Source organism: Castor canadensis, chromosome 3 (genome assembly GCF_047511655.1).
Source record: "Castor canadensis chromosome 3, mCasCan1.hap1v2, whole genome shotgun sequence".
In the NCBI taxonomy this organism is placed as follows: Eukaryota; Metazoa; Chordata; class Mammalia; order Rodentia; family Castoridae; genus Castor; species Castor canadensis.
This window is the reverse complement of record NC_133388.1, coordinates 80,390,744-80,408,250: the sequence shown is the minus strand read 5'-3', so window position 1 is coordinate 80,408,250 and position 17,507 is coordinate 80,390,744. Positions and strand designations below refer to the sequence as shown.

Here is a 17,507-nt window from a genome sequence, read left to right as displayed (position 1 = left end):
TAAAATGAGGGAGAAATTTTTGTGTTGTGCAGTGACTTCAGGATTGCAACTTTACAGAGGCCATTGGGAAGAAAAGGTAATTTTACCTATTGAAACCTTCCCGGACAGATTACAAAGCCATATAGATCCATTATGTTAGTCCACGTAGCTCCACTAAGACTTTTTAAGAAAGAGTTGCATTTAGATATGTTCCCCAAACTAATGCTTTATCTTCCAGAAAACTAGTTGCAACTTAGAAATGGAGGCTGAGGAGTTAAGTGGCAGAGAATTGACAATCGATTCCATAATGAGCAAAGTGAGAGATTTTAAAAATGAAGATCTTACTGATGAGCTAAGCTTGAATAAAGTCTCTGCTGATACTACAGGTAAGCTTTTTCTTTTTTCCTTTTATAATTCATTGCGATGCTGGGTATTGAACTCACGACCTCACACATGCTAAGCAAATGTTGTACTACTGCGCTATATCTCTAGCCTCTTGTTTTTAAAGAAGCAAAAACAAAAAAAGCAATTAACTTAAAGTGTCCTGTAAGGTATAAGGAAGTAGATGTTAACCTCTGTGTTAATATAATGTACATTTCTCAGTCGTTGATGCTTATCTACCAGAGTGCACTTTATTTGAACCTGTTTGTCTGGAACTAGTCCACAACTGTCTGCTTGTTTTAAAAAGATGAAACATCATCTGGACTTGGTGGCTCCCATCTGTCATCTCAGCACTTAGGATGCTGAGGCAGGAGGATCTCTAGTTCTCTTATTCAGCTGGGGCTGTACAGCAAGGTGAAGGCCAGCATGAGCACATAGTGAAACCCTGTCTCAAAACACAAAGAAAGAGAGAGAGGTAGGAAGGGAAAGGGCTGGGGAAGGGGGGTGGAGAAAGAGAGGGAAGAGGGCAGGGAAAGAAAGAAATGATCTTTCTTATTAGTGTGCTTACAGGTACTTTTCTTAGTACTTTCATTATTGTTAGCTATTTCCGCTGATATGCCTGCCATCAGTAGATACGCCTTCTTTTCCATTCCTTTTTTACTCTGAATGAGCACATGTTATCAATGTTAATATTACATATAAATTTAGCATCAAACACTGGATTTTTGATTTGAAGAATTGGTCTCTTTCTCCCCTGGCCCTTTTTTTTCTATCCTTTCTTACTCTCTGTTCCAGTTACAGTGGCTTTCCTGATGTCTCTTCTGTATCCTAGAGCAGCGCATGTCCCAATGCCTTTGCTGTTGACCTATGCCTTTATTTGTTTTGTTTTTAGCAGTACTGGGGTTTGAACTCTACATCTTGAGCCACTCCACAAGCCCTTTTCTGTGATGGGTTTTTTTTCAAGATAGGGTCTCACAAAGTGTTTGCCCTGGCTGGCTTCAAACCGCAATCTTCCTGATCTCTGACTCCTGACTAGCCAAGATTACAGGTGGGAGCTACTGGTGCCTGGCTTGAAGGGTTATTCTTGATGTTTCTACGGGTTGGGATTCCACAGAGAGAAAACTGACAGCTGCAAAAAGTCCTATAAATTCTGAAGGTCTAGATCAGGCTAGCTATGTGTTGGTGAGACCAGGAAATTATCAGGGCCTTTCAGAGAAATGTAGGTAACTTGGAGGAAGAAGAAAATAACTATCAGCTTCTAATCTTTTGTAAAGCTGGTTTTCTGTGGTGGTTTTGTAAGTAAATTTGAGGTATGCTGAAAGAATGTTGACTGGGTAAGGCTGTAAAGAAAGTTAGGACCAGAGCAAGAAGTTTTTGAGTTTTTCATGAAATAAATGATAGATGGAGGATTTTCTAGTATGAATTGTTACTGTCTTAAAAATTATTACTGATATTATAACTGTTTAACTATAACTTGAAGGAAAAAATGCAGTTTGGAATTGTTTTATGTTTATCTCTGTTGTGATATATTTTGTTGTCCTTATTCAGCTAACTCAGGAACTGCTAACCAAATTATGATGATGGCGAACAACCCAGAGGACTGGTTGAATTTCTTGCTTAAGTTAGAGAAAAATAGTGTCCCCCTGAATGATGCTCTTTTAAATAAATTAATTGGTCGTTATAGTCAAGCAATCGAAACACTTCCTCCAGATAAATATGGCCAAAATGAGAGTTTTGCTCGAATTCAAGTGAGATTTGCTGAATTAAAAGCGTAAGTATTAGCATTTTAACTTCGCTTGACTATGTTATATAATATGTAACTATATCGTAAAGAGGGAAAACAAAAGCATATCAAATTAATATTTTTTGGCCAAATACTTTTGCCTTTAGTGTAAATTAGTTTACATGAAAAGGGACTAGTGTAAACTGTTTTCTATGTACATGTTTCAAAAAGACCTACAAATTTTAGACTCTGCCTAAAAAGATTTTTTAAAAATAACTTGTTTTATTTTATACACAGGAGAAATCAAATTCCATGTCTTTTGGAAAATAAAGTGAAGCACTACCAAATTTAGGTAGCTATGTCTTTTTTTGAAAAAAAACCAAAAAGTGTGGACTGACTCTGAGTTTTTATTACAGTATGCAAGAGCCCGATGATGCACGTGACTACTTTCAAATGGCCAGAGCCAACTGCAAAAAGTGTGCTTTTGTGCATATATCTTTTGCACAATTTGAACTGTCTCAAGGTAATCGAAAGGTGTCAAATGCACATTTGAAGTAAAAGAGCATCCTAAACTAACACGTCCTAATATCAAATCATATTCGAAGTGGAAATTTAAGGCAAAAGTTGATCAGATGAGAAAATGGAGGTGCTACTTAAACATAAAAACAATATTCATTATAGTAGCTCTTTTAATTAATGAACATCAGCATGAACATAGTGTTTGTGCTATAAGAGTCAGGATACATCTAAAGAAGAGTTGCTTCTTCACTGAGTATCGTAAAATGAAAGACACATAACTTTTAGAATTTAAACTGTTGTTTTATAGCAGTGAAATGTACATCTTTGGAATACATAAAGTGAGTTAGCTATAAAAAAGAAATTTTAAGCCACTGCAATGTGGCAGTAGCCTTAAGGTCAAAATTATGATTATTTTGAACAGACTTGATAGGCTCTCAGGAAATAGGCAACATCCCTGAAATCTTCTGCTCAGTCTGGTGTGTGTGTGTGTGTTTTGTAGAGGTGGAGGGTATTCCATAGTTTTTATTAGATTTTCAAAGGGAGTCTTAAAATACCAAACTCTCAAATTACTAGTTCTTATCTAAGTTGTTCATTTGCTGTCTAAAAATTCTTTATTATGTGAACTTTTACTGCTGTTCTCAATAAATGTGTGGATTTAACCACTATCAAATATGTTCATGTTCTTTAAAATTTGTAAACCTTGTAAACTGACAGAAACTAGAAATAGAAGTCATCTCTTAATCGTCTTTTTTACTCTGAGTGCCAGTGTGTGGCATTATAGCTCATGGGTCCTGTAATTGTTGATAACACTCCATATTTGCATGATGTGTACATTTAAAATTTATAAATCAAGTACAAAGGATAAATTTTGCATTTCAAAGAAAATTTGTTTGGCAGTCTGTCATCAGAAAGGTAATTATCGTTCAGTCATTTTGTATTTAGGGAATGGAATAGCTAAGTCTGACAGCTAAAGTTGATCACTTTTTTTTTTTTTTAAACACAAATCCTTTTAGCCAAAGATGTCAACCTTGCCTTGATGACTAAATGTTTCTGTGAATGATATTTCTTACAGTGTGTTCTAAGAGACTGTTGCTCTTAGGACTACTTTAATATCTAGAATTGCCTGTTTCTAACTGCTGTAATTAGATTTTGCTTTTTCTTTTGTATTGCTCTGTTAAACTTCTGTTGCTTCTGAAAGTGAACAATTTATAAATGAATACAAAATAGTAAATTGCATATTACACAATGAAACTCTTTGAATACGTAGTGTTATCAGAAGAGAGTTGATTATATGCATGAGAAATGAGACATTGCTTATTTGCCTATGAAATCTTATGCATAAGTCTTGGGACAATTATCTTTGCTTAAGTGTTCTAAATTTTTTCTTAGGCTCTGATGAAATAAATACGTATTTGGAGTTTGGGCTGAAGAGTGCTTTATAAAATGACAATTATCCTTTTTTGCTTCTTCATAAAGCTGTAGAAAGTGGAGCAGTACCGTTAGAAATGCTGGAAATTGCCATATGTAATTTAAACCTACAAAAGAAACAGCTGCTTTCAGAGGAGGAAAAGAAGGGTTTATCAGGTAACTATTAACGTGTGCTAATATTTTTCCACGGTAGATAGTACTGCAGAAAGGATTCAGAATAACTTTTTGTAGGACTAATATTTACATGGAATACTCAAAATCTGTTTAGTTGCAAATGGAAATGAGATAAGACTATTAGAAGTAAAAAGATCTTACCTACCTTGTTGATACTTATCTTTTGTGCCTAATCAAAATTTCATTGGTAACATTAAAAACAACTCAATCAAAGCAAGAGAATGGCTTTGTGCTTATAGAAACAGAGTGTGCTGTTTATCCCAGGGAGACAATTATATAAAGAGAATTGAAGAGGTAATTAGAATTGCCTGATAACATCTTCATGTCTTCTTACAGGAGGGCAATTATTTATTATAAATTGATTTTTAAAATTTTCTTACGTGTAAGATTACTTTTTCTTTTTGATGGAAGTGGGGTTTGAACTCAGGGCTTTGCACTTGCAAAGCATGCGCTCTTATGGCTTGAGCCACACCTCCAGCCCTGTAAGATTACTTTTTGTGTACTTTTTATGTCCTTACAAATTTAACCACAGTTTTGAAATTTTTACAGCATCTACAATGTTTACTGTTCAAGAATCATTCTCCAGTTCAGTTGGACATTTACAAAAGTAAGGACATGGGTTGTGATTCCAGAGGACAGGCTACCAAAGCCAGGTTTTTGTATGGGTAAGAAAACTCATCATTTATGTAAGTATGTCTACATAAGAGTTTTTTTGTAAGTGTAACCATGTTTAACAGTAAATGGAAATACACATGAATATTATTCTTTGAAAAACTGGGTACTTTCTTTTTGTTTAGAGAGAACATACCACCACAAGATGCCGAAATAAGTCATCGAAATCCCCTGAAACAAACTAACAAAACTAAACGGGTGAGTCACTTTCAGTCTGCTTTGATGAAGGTGGTGGTAGTGAAGTCTTTGCATTTCCCAGTTGATTACTCAGTCTTTCAAATCATTTCAGTCGTGCCCATTTGGAAGAGTCCCAGTTAACCTGCTAAATAGCCCAGATTGTCATGTGAAGACAGATGGTTCTGCTGTGCCAACTTTTACAAAAAGGTATGGTTGAGTTTTAATTTTTAAATTTGTGTATATTTAAAGATTGATGGCAGAATGGTTTTAAACTCTTTTTCACTGAGTAACAGTAATTATGATTAAAGTTTTTGGTATTTTTGTTCTTTTTGTTCCAGACTGGCCTGGAACTCACTATCTTCCTGCCTCCAGTTCCCAAAGGTTGGGATTATAGGTGTGCACTACCATACCGGGCTGAAGTTACTGAGTTCCTAAATGCTCTCAGGAACAAAAAAATGAATAGAGAAAGTGACTTTTCAGGTTTTTCACTCATTAAAAATATTTATTAAAAAATTAGGAACATGTTAGAGTGAAGCTTAAAAGGCTGTCAACATCCTTGGAGTTAAAACTCCTGATGTTTGGGTATTTCTTCCTATGGGTCACCTCTTGGATAAGATTCTCTTCCTAGTGCATTTGAGAGTCTCCACAGCAGGGTGGAAGGTAAGGGGGAAGAATAGCTATCAGTGGGAAAAAAGGATGAATTCAATCATTTACTTTAGAGTTACGGACTTTAAGAAATGGGAGAGGGATTGGGGTGTACCTCTGATAGAGTGTGTACTTAACATGTGCAAGGTCCTGGGTTCAATCCCCAGCACCAAAAACAGCAACAGATGAGTTAATTAGCTGCTGGGGAAGATGGTGCATGCCTCCACAACCCCAGGTAATAGGGAGGTGGAGCCCTTTGAATCTAGCTACTTAGGGCCAGCCTGGGCAATATAGCAAGACTCCATGTCTTTAAAAAGAGAAAAAGCAAGGCTAGGTAGTGAAACATTGTTCCTCACATACAATATATTTCCCCTCAATTTGGGTGCTTATTCCCTTATAAGAAATAAGAATATGCCAGGCTTGGTGTCTCATGCCTGTAATCCCAGTACTTGGGAGTCTGAGGTAGGATGATCGTGAGTTTGAGGCCAGCCTGGGCTACATAGTGAGACCCTATATTAAAAAGCCAAAAAAGAAAAAAAGAAATGGGGTATAGTTCAGCTAAAGAAGAGAGTTTTTCTTACTTGTTCTTATTTCTAATTATGCGTATATCAATCATTTCACAAATACACCTGAGAAGCACAGCTTATTTTTAACTTGTATCTTCAATAATTAGTCCTGTTATATTTAAAACTTGAATAAATACTAATTATAAAGGGGCATTTTGTTTATGTGTATGTGTGTGTTGGTGTATGAGTGTGTACAATTGTGTGTTTTGTTTTGTCTGTGTAAGTGTGTGTGTGTCCTTGTGAATGTGGGTGTGTGTGAGTGTGTGTATGTACATATGTGTGAGTGTGTGAGGATGAGGGAGTCCTTGTGTTTCGGAGTGTGTATGGGTGTGTGTGTGTGTGTGTTGGCATCTATGTGTGTTGTTTGTATATGTGTATGTTTGTGAGTGTGTTTGTGTGTGAGTCTATTTTTGAGTATGAGTGAGTATGAATGAGTGTGTGAGTGAGTGTGAGAGTGGGTGCATATGTGATTTTGTTTGTGTGTGAGTGTAAGTGTTGGAGTGTATGTGTGTGGTAGTGTAAGTGTTGTGAATGTGTGTGTGTGTGAGTGTATGTGTGTGAGGGTGTGCATGTGTAGGTGAATATATGTGTGAGAACGTGAACTTGTTTTTGTGTGAGGGTGTATGAGTCTCTGAGTGTGTGAAGGTGTGTGTATCTGTGTGTGTGAGTCAATGTGTGTATGTGTGTTTGCATGTAGGTGTGTATGTTGAGTGTTTATGTGTGGGTTAGTGTGAGAGTGAGTGACTTAGTCTCTGTCAGTGTATTTGTATGTTAGTATGTTGGTAGTGTGTGACTGTCACTCAAGCCACTTGGGAGGTCTTCGGGAGAGGGCAGGGTGGAGAGAGGTGTTTCCTCAGCACCCTTCAGGGGTGGGGACTGTGTCTCTTATACCTGGGTCTTTGAGTTTTGACGGCTGTGTGAGAGGCAGGAGTTCCCAGAAGCTGCATGGGGCCCAGCGTGGGGCAGGCCCTGCTTCCCAGAGGGTCCTGATTATCCTGCTGGAGACCAGCAGCTTCAAGAAAGGAGGTTGAAGTAGGACTCCTTTGTCCTCTTACTGGCTTTGGCTCCCCCACTAAACTGTCTGTGGGAACCTAGCTCAGTGTTTCTGTCTTGTTCTTTTTCCTATCTGAAGTCTTATGTTTTCTTACTTCAAGAAAATAGTTTCACCAAAGTCTTCAGCTATCCTACTCTATAGAAGAAAACATCCCTTTGATGCCCCAAGATGAAAAAAATATATTAAAATTATTTTCTAACCAAGTCTTGAGACAGGCCCTCCCCCACCAGCCTCAGAAACTTAGCATCAGAGTAGACGTGGAGATAGCAGAAGATAAGCATGTTTTCTGATAGAACCTAAGAGTATCTGCGTTAGCTCTACTCTGGAGCTATTTCAGACTTTAGAAGAGGTGGCCCATGAATGCAGAACCAGAGAAACTGGCAGACACTGACGCCTCCCACTCAGAACCCCAGGCTTCAGACAAACTAAAAGTCAGGCGGATGGAGTTCACATCACTATATCTAGATCTTTCTCCACAACATGTCATGCATGCTTTCTAAACGTACTTCCAGGGGTGCTGATGGACTTACCACAAGAGGTAAAAGGGGTACCTATTTCACAAACAGGGACTTTTTTGTTTTGAGGTAGAGTCTTACTGTGTTGTCCAGACTCAACTAGTCCTCCTGCCTTAGCTGGAGTAGGTATATACCACCACATCTGGCCCAAATAGGTGATATTAAAAGAGTAACTCTGCTGGGCTCCAGTGGTTTACACCTGTAACCCTAGCTACTCAGTAGGCAAAGATCCTGAGGATTGTGGTTCAATGCCAGCCCTGGGCAAATAGTTCACAAGACACTATTTTGGAAAAAAAACTCTCACAGAAAAGGGCTGATGGAGTGGCTCAAGCAGGAAGAACACCTACCTAGCAAGTGTGAGGTCTTGAGTTCAAACCCCAGTACTGCCAAAAAAAAGAGTAACTGTCCAGATCCCCAGCCTCTGTGTTCTCTTTCCTCAAAAAAGCTTTACTGTGAAGTTGTCATGCCGGATCTCCTTCCCATTTTATCAGCTCACATAGAACTTGTATTACTTCCAGGGTGCCAAACTAAGAGGGAATTTATAAAACTGAGCCTCATCTGATCAAGGGTCCATGGACTATCCATTCGCCTCAGTAGGAAACATTTCCAATACAGTCATCAAAATGTAAGCGATTGTCCTAATCATATATTTAGTACTACTAATAATTATGGAAATTTGATGTAAAATAAAAAAATTAACTTGTAGGGCTTTATGATCACAGGAATTTTTTTTTTGGTAGTACTGGGGTTTGATCTCAGGGTCTACACTTTGAATCACTCCACCAACCCTTTTTTGTAATGGAGTTTTTCAAGATAGGGTCTCGCAAATTATTTGTCTGGGCTGACATCAAACCATGATCCTTCTGATCTCTGCCTGCTGAGTAGCTAGGATTACAACTTGAGCCACCAGCACCCATTCACAGGAAATTCCCCGCCCTCCCCCCCCCCAGGTGCTGGGGTTTGAACTCAGTGGTTTGTGCTTGCTAAGCAGGCGCTCTACCACTTAAGTTATACCTCCAGCCCAGGAAAATTTTTTTTCATTATTGTACTGGAAGTACATTGCAACATTTACAAAAGTACTGACAAGTTATCATAGTTGAATTCACCCCCTCCTTCATCTTTCCTCCCAGGAAGTTTTTTAAAATGAATTTTATTTATTATTTTGGTAGAACTGGGGTTTTAACTCAGGACTTTGCACTTGAAAAGCAGATGCCCTGTCACTTGAGCTACACCTCCATTCTTTAATTTTGAATTACATCCTTTTTTTACAAAGTGTGATACATGATCAATGAAAAAACCTTGGGTTGGGAGGCACAGCTCAAGTGGTAGAGCGCCTGCTTAGCAAGTGCAAGGGCCTGAGTTAAACCCCATCATAAACACAAACAGTGCCCCATTTGATATGATGCCTGACATATTCATCTAGTTTGCACAACCACCAGTTCGCACAGCTGTCTTCAACCAAACTAGCCCCTTAGAGCCCCTCCTCCATCCAGACAGGAGTTGGAGCTTGGGCAAGCTGCTGGCTTCATAGCACTGGAAAGGACATCCCAGCTAATAGGCTTTCCAGGGCCTGAGGTGGACACAATGTTGTAGACACTCACCTTGCTGCTCAGAACCCAGGGAGAACAACCAGACCACTTTGGTGATAAGACACAGATTTGTTTTAATGACTTCCAAGGTTTAGTTTTATCTTCATGGCCTGTGATTTTTCTATGGAGTAAAATCATGCTAGAATTTAGGTAGCGGTAGAGGGACTTTGACCAAACTGAGGCAGGCGACTCAAGCAGGCTGTGGACAAGAATAGTCTTGAACAGCAGGCCTAACCCTGAGCTATGAATTAGAACGTGGCTGGAGCTGAGGACACAGAGCTAACAGGAAAGGGCCCAGGCTGCTGTCAGAACACACTTCCACACACCCAAGGCCAGGACCCTGCTGACGTGGCAGCACGCCATCCTGGCCCCTGACTGCCCCCCACCTCTCTCCGTGGCTTGCCAGCTGCCATCAGGCCTCTGGCCTGTATCTGCCACACCTGTCACTGTCTGTTCTTGTCCGCAGAGTGTTGGGGGGATCAGCCCCTCCTCTGCTGCCCAGCAGAGCAGGCAGTTAGTGGGGAGGGGAGGGAACATGGAGCGGGGGCGGTGGTGGGGGCTAGGGCCCAAATCCAGGCACTGCTGGGTTGCCTGGTCAAGGTGCTGCTCTGGGTGGCCTCTGCCTTGCTGTATTTTGGAAGTGAACAGGCTGCCCGCCTCCTGGGCAGCCCCTGCTTACGGCGCCTCTACCATGCCTGGTTGGCAGCTGTGGTCATCTTCGGATCCCTTCTGCAGTTCCATGTCAACTCTCGGACTATCTTCGCTAGCCACGGCAACTTCTTCAACATGTGAGTTCACTCAAAGCCCTGGGAGCAGGCTCCCTGCACTCTGAGAGCCCAGCTCCCTTCTTCGGGCTTCTGTTCTCCTGCCAGTCGGAACACTAAAAATAGGCTAGGTGGTTGAGAAGGTCAGGGGAGGGGGAGGGGAACAGAGCCTGGGGGTACAGGGCAAGTCAGGAATAGGGCTGAAGAGGAAATGTGGGCCCTAGAAGGCCAAGTTTAGGCATGAGATGGACTAGTTTAAATGACTGGGGCTGTCAAGGGTGTGGGAAGGAGAAGCGCTGCTGATGTGCAGAACTGGACAGAGTAATCCAGGGTGGAGGATGGGTTGGGGGTCTTAGCAGCCTTTCCTCTTCTCTGCCCACAGAAAGTTTGTGAATTCCGCATGGGACTGGACCTGCACCTTCCTGGGGGGCTTTGTGTTGCTGGTGGTGTTCCTGGCTACACGGCGCGTGGCAGTGACCGCCAGACACCTGAGCCGACTGGTGGTGGGGGCAGCTTGTGGCGAGGGGCCGGCCAGGCCTTCTTCCTCATTGAGGACCTGACTGGTTCTTGCTTTGAGCCTCTACCCCAGGGCCTGCTGCTCCATGAGCTGCCTGACCGCTGCAGCTGTCTGGCTGCTGGCCACCAGTGGCGGGGCTACACAGTCTCCTCCCACACCTTCCTGCTCACCTTCTGCTGCCTGCTCATGGCCGAAGAAGCAGCAGTGTTCGCCAAGTACCTGGCCCATGGGCTGCCGGCTGGCACACCCCTGCGCCTTGTCTTCCTGCTCAATGTGCTGCTGCTGGGCCTCTGGAACTTCTTGCTGCTCTGTACTGTCATCTGTTTCCACCAGTACACTCACAAGGTGGTGGGTGCTGCAGTGGGCACCTTTGCTTGGTTCCTCACCTATGGCAGCTGGTATCATCAGCCCTGGTCACCAGGGAGCCCAGGTCATGGGCTCTTCCCCCACCCCCACTCCAGCCGCAAGCATAACTGAAAGAAATAAAGGCACATCAGGCCTAGCTCTGGCTCCTGTCATCATTTATTTGGGGCCTGGAAAGAGTGGGTAGGGTAAGAATAAGGTCTAGTGCCGGGCCACAGTGGTTCACCTCTGTAATCCTACCTACTCAGGAGGCAGAGACCAGGAGGACTGTGGTTTGAAGCCAGCCTAGGCAAATAGTTCTCCAGACCTTATTGAAAAAAAAACCATCACAAAAATAGAAGTGGTAGAGTGGCTCAAGGTGAAGGCCTTGAGCTCAAACATCAGTACTGCAAAAAAAAAAAAAAAAAGAAAAATGAAAAATGATGTTGCTGGCATTCCTTAGCTATCCCTGATGTCATCAACTTTGTCCTTTTTTTTACATGATCTCTGTCTCCCCTGCTGTTCCCCTCCTTTCAGTCTCCTGGTCTGCAGACCTCTAGCAATCTGGGACTGTGATATCAAAGAATGGTACTACTAAGGCAGATAACAGTGCCCTTTGTTATATATATATATATTCTATGAAATATATTCATAGAATTCTATGAAAATAGAAGAATGAGGTGGGTCATGCCTGTAATTCTAGCTACTCAGGAGGAGAGGTCAGGAGGATTGTGGTTCAAAGCCACAAGCCAAAGTTTTATATATATATATATATATATTTTTTTTTTTTTTTTTTTTGAGGTACTGGGGATTATACCCAGGGCCTGGTATGTGCTAGACAAGTGATCCGCACTGAGCTATGCCCCCAGCCCTTGCTTTTTAAAAAAAACTTATCAGTATATAATATTTGTACAGGGGGATACATTGTAATATTTACATCTGTGCTTGCAATATATCTTAGTTAGATTACCGCCTCCATGTTTCTCCCTCTTTCCTCCTCCCCCATTCTTAGAGAACAATTTCAACAGGTTTCATTCTTCTATTTGTGTGTGGGGGTGGGGGTGGTGGTACTGGGGGGTTGAATTCAGGTCCTACAAACTACATATTGAGCCACTCAACCAGCCCTTTTTTGTGAAGGGTTTTTTCAAAATTGGGTCTCGTGAACTATTTCCCCAGGCTGGCTTTGAACCACAATCCTGATCTCTGCCTCCTGAGTAGCTAGAATTACAGGCATGACCCACCGGTGCCTGCTCATTCTTCTATTTTCATAGTTCTTTTGTTTTTATTTTGTTTTCGAGACAGGATCTCACTGCTACCTTTACCTGGGCTGGCCTTAAACTTGAGATCCTTACGCCTCCTCTTCCTGAGTAGGTGAGATTACAGACAAGCACTACCACACTCAGCTTATTTTTCTTGCTCTACTGAATCTCTCCTCTGCCTTCCTCAGAGGCCTGCCTACCTGGGCACCCCACACAGGAACCCTTTTCTACCTCAGTCTTCCTCATAGCAGGTGTGTGTACTCCTTAACAGATACTTACTGAGCTAAGCGTAGTTCCGTGTAATGTGAATAAGACAGACATGGTTTCTGCTGTTAGGAGGCAACTGAGAAACACAAGTAGTAATAGCAAACATGTGCACTGTGCTTTCTCTCTTCCAGGCACTGTTCTACATGTCTATAAATTCCTCCTATAAATTAACATTCAGTCCTTACCACACATGAGGTAAGGACTATTCTATTCTGCATCTATTCTTTGATAGATGCAGAAATCAAGTCTGGGTGTTCTGTAATTAGGAACTTCTTTACTTGCTACCAGGATTACCGATACGCTTTTTGACTTTTAGAAGCTCTACTCTCTTCCTCCACAGATGGATGAAAACGTCTTCAAGTACACATAGATGTACACACTTCTGGGTATGCAAAGAAAAATAAAGATGCCTTTGACGAGAAATGCCTCTTCTGGATAGACCCTTCATAATGAGAAAGAAGCTTCCTGTGCAGTAGGGTCATTTCCTGAGAAAGTCCAACCCACATCCTTGTAGATTTTATAACGAACATTTGCTTAAAGTCTCTTCTACGGTCTTGTCTCTTCCGTCCTCTTCTTGACCATTTGCTGTTGCATAGTTATTAGGTGTGCATTTTCTAAGATGAAATACTGGAAAATAAATAAATCAGCTACTTCTCAATTCAAAGTGCTTCTTTGGGTATGTTACATAATTTTACATGGTGCGTGGAGAATTTAACTCATTGTGAATTATTGCTTCATCTAATATTGTTGTTCTTACATGCTTTACACACTTTACACTTTTTATTTTGTATGTTTCTGTATTTCCTTCTCATCTGGCTTTTCCTACCTGGATTATGTTATTTTTCTTTTGTTTTCTCCAGAGGTTTGGATGATATGTGTGTCCCATTTATAATTCTGCCATTTTAAATAGAAAACATAAAGAGTATTTCCAGAATTATCAGAGCATGAGCTGATATTTCAGTGCCTTTTCTATTTAGTCCACCCTTACTCCACATAATTTTTACTACCTGCGCACTTATCCTGTTAATGATTTTCTTTCACGCGTAAAGAGTGACTTAATTCCAAGTTATTGAATCTTTTGCTCTGTACAATACATTGTTGTCATTTTTAAATTGTACATACTTTTTCAATGACTGAGATCAGTGGTGAAAGGCAAATATATGCTACATTTAATAATGCCTTTCCATTTTCTTGCAGCATCTCAACCCCTTTGCAAAGCAGAGCATTTTACAGAGAAGTAACTAACCGTATTGAACGCTTCCTCATCAAATGTCTATTTGAGCAGTACTGCAACTCGCAATTTACATTTTGGAGACCTCAAGACTTCGATTTTCTTTTCTTTTTCAGTAAAAAGGTTTTTTTCAAATAGCTTATTTCAGGAAAATAAACTAGGTGCTATATTTTAAGTCTGGGCATCTTATTAAATTTTTTTATGAACTATTTAACTTTATATGAATGACATTTTAAAACATTTTCAGTATTTTGCTTTGAGGTAACATTTACATAAAATAATTTGAAACCCTTTTAAGTGGATGAGTTTTAACAAAAGTCAAAGCATCACCAACATCACAACTACAATGTTATCTCAAAGGTTTGCAGTCAATCCTATCCCTTCTTTTGACCCCAATCAACCTACTTTAGTTTATTTCTGTCACTATAGATTAGTTTTACCTGTTCAGGAAAAACATAGCAAGATGTAAGCTCTTATGCCTGGCATCTTTTATTCTGTCTGCTTTTGAGATTGGCTATTTTTCTATGAATTAGGAGTTTGTTCCTATGGTTTGTTGGGTAGTAGTCTATTGGATAGATGAACCCAAAAAATTTTTTTAAGCCAGTCACTTGTTGATAAGCACTTAGGTGGCTTCCAGGTTGGGACAATAATAAGTAAAGTAAGTGAACATTCATGTACAAGGCTCTGTGGACATATGTTTTCATCTGGGAGTAGATGAAGAGTAGAGTTACTCAGTTATATGGTAACTGAATGTTTAACTTCACAAGAAACTTGCAAATTGTTTTCCAAAATGGTTCTACCATACTGCATTGCTACCAGCAGCTCATAGGCTTTCTGCCTGTCCTACCTGTGCAGGAGTAGTAGCTTTGGTTTTGGTTTTCAATTGTTTATTAGCCATTCTACTAATTATGTAAAAGAATGTCATTAAGATTCAACTTGTATAGATTGTTTGTGTTAAATAACTTTCATATTTATTATTCATACCAGTATTTTATTTTGTGAAATATCTATTTAAATCATTTACTCATTGTTATTGGGCTCTTTGGTTTTTATGTTAGGGGGTTCTTTATATATTATAAATGTAAATATTTTGTCAAATATATAGATTACATATTATTTTCAGTTAGTCTTTGGTTTTCTTTTTTGCTTTTTTAATGGATTATTTTACAGAACATAATCTTTAATTCTGATGAAATCCAAGATACCAAATTTCTCATCTATAGCTAGTGGTTTTTGTTGTAAAAAATTTTATTAAAAAATTATTATAAAGTATAATTATATTATATAATTATATTTTTAAAAATACTTATTGTCTCAACCTGGAAAGCCACCTAAGTGCTTATCAACAGGTGACTTGTTTAAAATTTTTTTTTTTGGTTCATCTATCCAATAAAATACTACTAAGCAAACCCTAGGAACAAACTCCTAATTCATAGAACAAATAGCCAGTCTCAAAGGAGGCATAATAACAGATGCCAGTGTACCCCCCAAACTAGGAAAACTGTCTTTTAAGTACATAAATTCACTCCCTTGGGCCTCACGTTTGATTTTTTTTAGATATCTTTTTTGTTTTGTTTTGCTGAGTCAGGGTTTTGTTATGCGATGCAGGTTCATCTTAAAAAAACTTCTATGTAGCTCACGCTTGCCTCACACTTGCAGTTCTCCTGCCTCAGCCTTCAAGTGTGAGGAATACAGCTGTGAACCACCATTCCCAGCAAGCCTTTTGCAATTCTTTCAAACTATCAAAGATAATATTTATCAAATATTTATCTAATTCACCACACATTTATAAACAAATTCTTACATAAACTCAAAACAATTGAAATGAATTGTTGTCTTCATTTTGGATAAAAAATGTGAAAGATAGCTTAAATAAGCTAAAGTCCAGATTTCAAAACAAGTAGTCTTTTTCCAAGGCCATTTTATGTGACCCCATATTTCATTTTATCCAATAAGATATCCAGTGCATTGCTTTTTTAAAATTTATCTTTTGTCTTCATCCAAGTTTGTCTATCTTTATATCTGCACCTGACTTATAGTTCTTTAAACCCACTGAAAACTTCATGAAATTTTCTTTTTTATTCCATAGTGTACTTTTTAGGGCTAGTTTATTTTCCTTCACTAATTCTTTACCACTCTTTCCTCCATTCATGTCATTAGAAACCAGATTTCAAATAATTATTGCATTTCCTTGTTCAAGCAAGCTAAAATAAATTCAAATTTAATTTCTCAATACAAAGCACATAATGTCCTTGTAAGATTTTTATATACCTCATAAACATTGTATTAATCTATTTTGTGGTACTGTAACAGAAAACCTGATGCTGGATAATTTATAAGTAAAAGAGGTTTATTTGGCTTATAATTTTGGAGGGAAAAAGTCCAAAATTAGGCTGCCTCATCTACTTGGCTTTCATTACCTGCTCCCCTGGCTATTTCACAGCATGGAAAAGAAGCAGAAAAGTGTTAAAAAAAAAAAAAACTTGGGTCATCAGAAAAGAATTTAAGGATAGACACAGAGAAGACTTAAATAAGAGTAGGTTTATCAATTAAAAACAAAGTGAAAGCAAAATATAGGGAAAGTACACCCTTCAGATGGCGGGGCAGGCAGAAGGCGTGTTATATCACCACTAAAAAACAAGGTGAATGATCTTGCATAAGGGCCAGGGACGGTGGCTCACTTGTATAATCCCAGCTACTCAAGAGGCAGAGAGTGAGAGATCAAAGTTCAAGGCTAGTCTGAACAAAATGTTAATGGAACCCCATCTCAACAAATAACCAGGCCATGGTAGTGCATACAGTAATCTCAGCTACATAGGAGGCATATGGTAGGAGAATGATGGTCTGAGATTAGCTCTGGGCAAAAACAGAAGACTCTAATCCAAACAATAATAACTAAAGCCAAAAAGGACTGGGGAAGTGGCTCAAGTGATAGAATGCCTGCTTAGCACGCATGAGATCCTGAGTTGAAACCCCAGTCCCAGAGAGAGAGAGAGAGAATGAGAGAAAAAGGAGAGATTTCTCGTCATTCACCTCTTAATGGACACTTAAGCTGACTCCATGTATTGTATTATTTATCTGTGCATCATAGATTTGTGTCATAAAATACATGACATGCAGAAACCTGTTACCTGTGCAAGTGACGCGCTGACGGTTAAGCCGTCGGTTGATTATCCAACACTTCTAAATTCCAGCAGAGAGCCTTACCGTACTTGCACAGCTCCCCGGGGCATGCTACCGAAGCATTCGTGACCGCAGATTTGTGTTTTGTCAGAGACATGCAGGACAATTAAACACAGGAAACCTTTCTGATTTAGGATTTCAAATATGCGCCATGTGCGACAACCAATGACAAAGGCGAAACTTTGCGTCACCATTGCCACCACCTCTTCACTGGCGCTATGCAGCTGCAGTGCCTGTCAGGTTGCCCTTCCTTCCCTGTGACGTCATGCTCCAGGACTGCACGCACCACTGTGGGCTATGATTTCACCAGATCAGTCCTCTCAGCGCAAAGGAGCACGTTCCAGTCATACTAGTCTTACAACAAACGCTTAAAAGTTTTTCCCTAGGACGTTGTAAAAAGTAGCATAAGATTTTAGAAATTAAAATTTTCTGCTTTTTCTCTTTCTTTACAATAATTAGATGCTAAAATTTCAAGCTAGAACATTTTCCCTCCAAAATGACATTCCATGATGGTGCTTAATC

At 39.7% G+C, this 17,507-nt stretch overlaps 1 pseudogene; it reads left to right on the top strand.

Moving 5' to 3' along the window:
• Positions 1 to 244: 244 nt before the first annotated feature.
• LOC141421604 (fat storage-inducing transmembrane protein 1-like) lies at positions 245 to 13,235 on the top strand (annotated as a pseudogene).
• Positions 13,236 to 17,507: the final 4,272 nt, after the last annotated feature.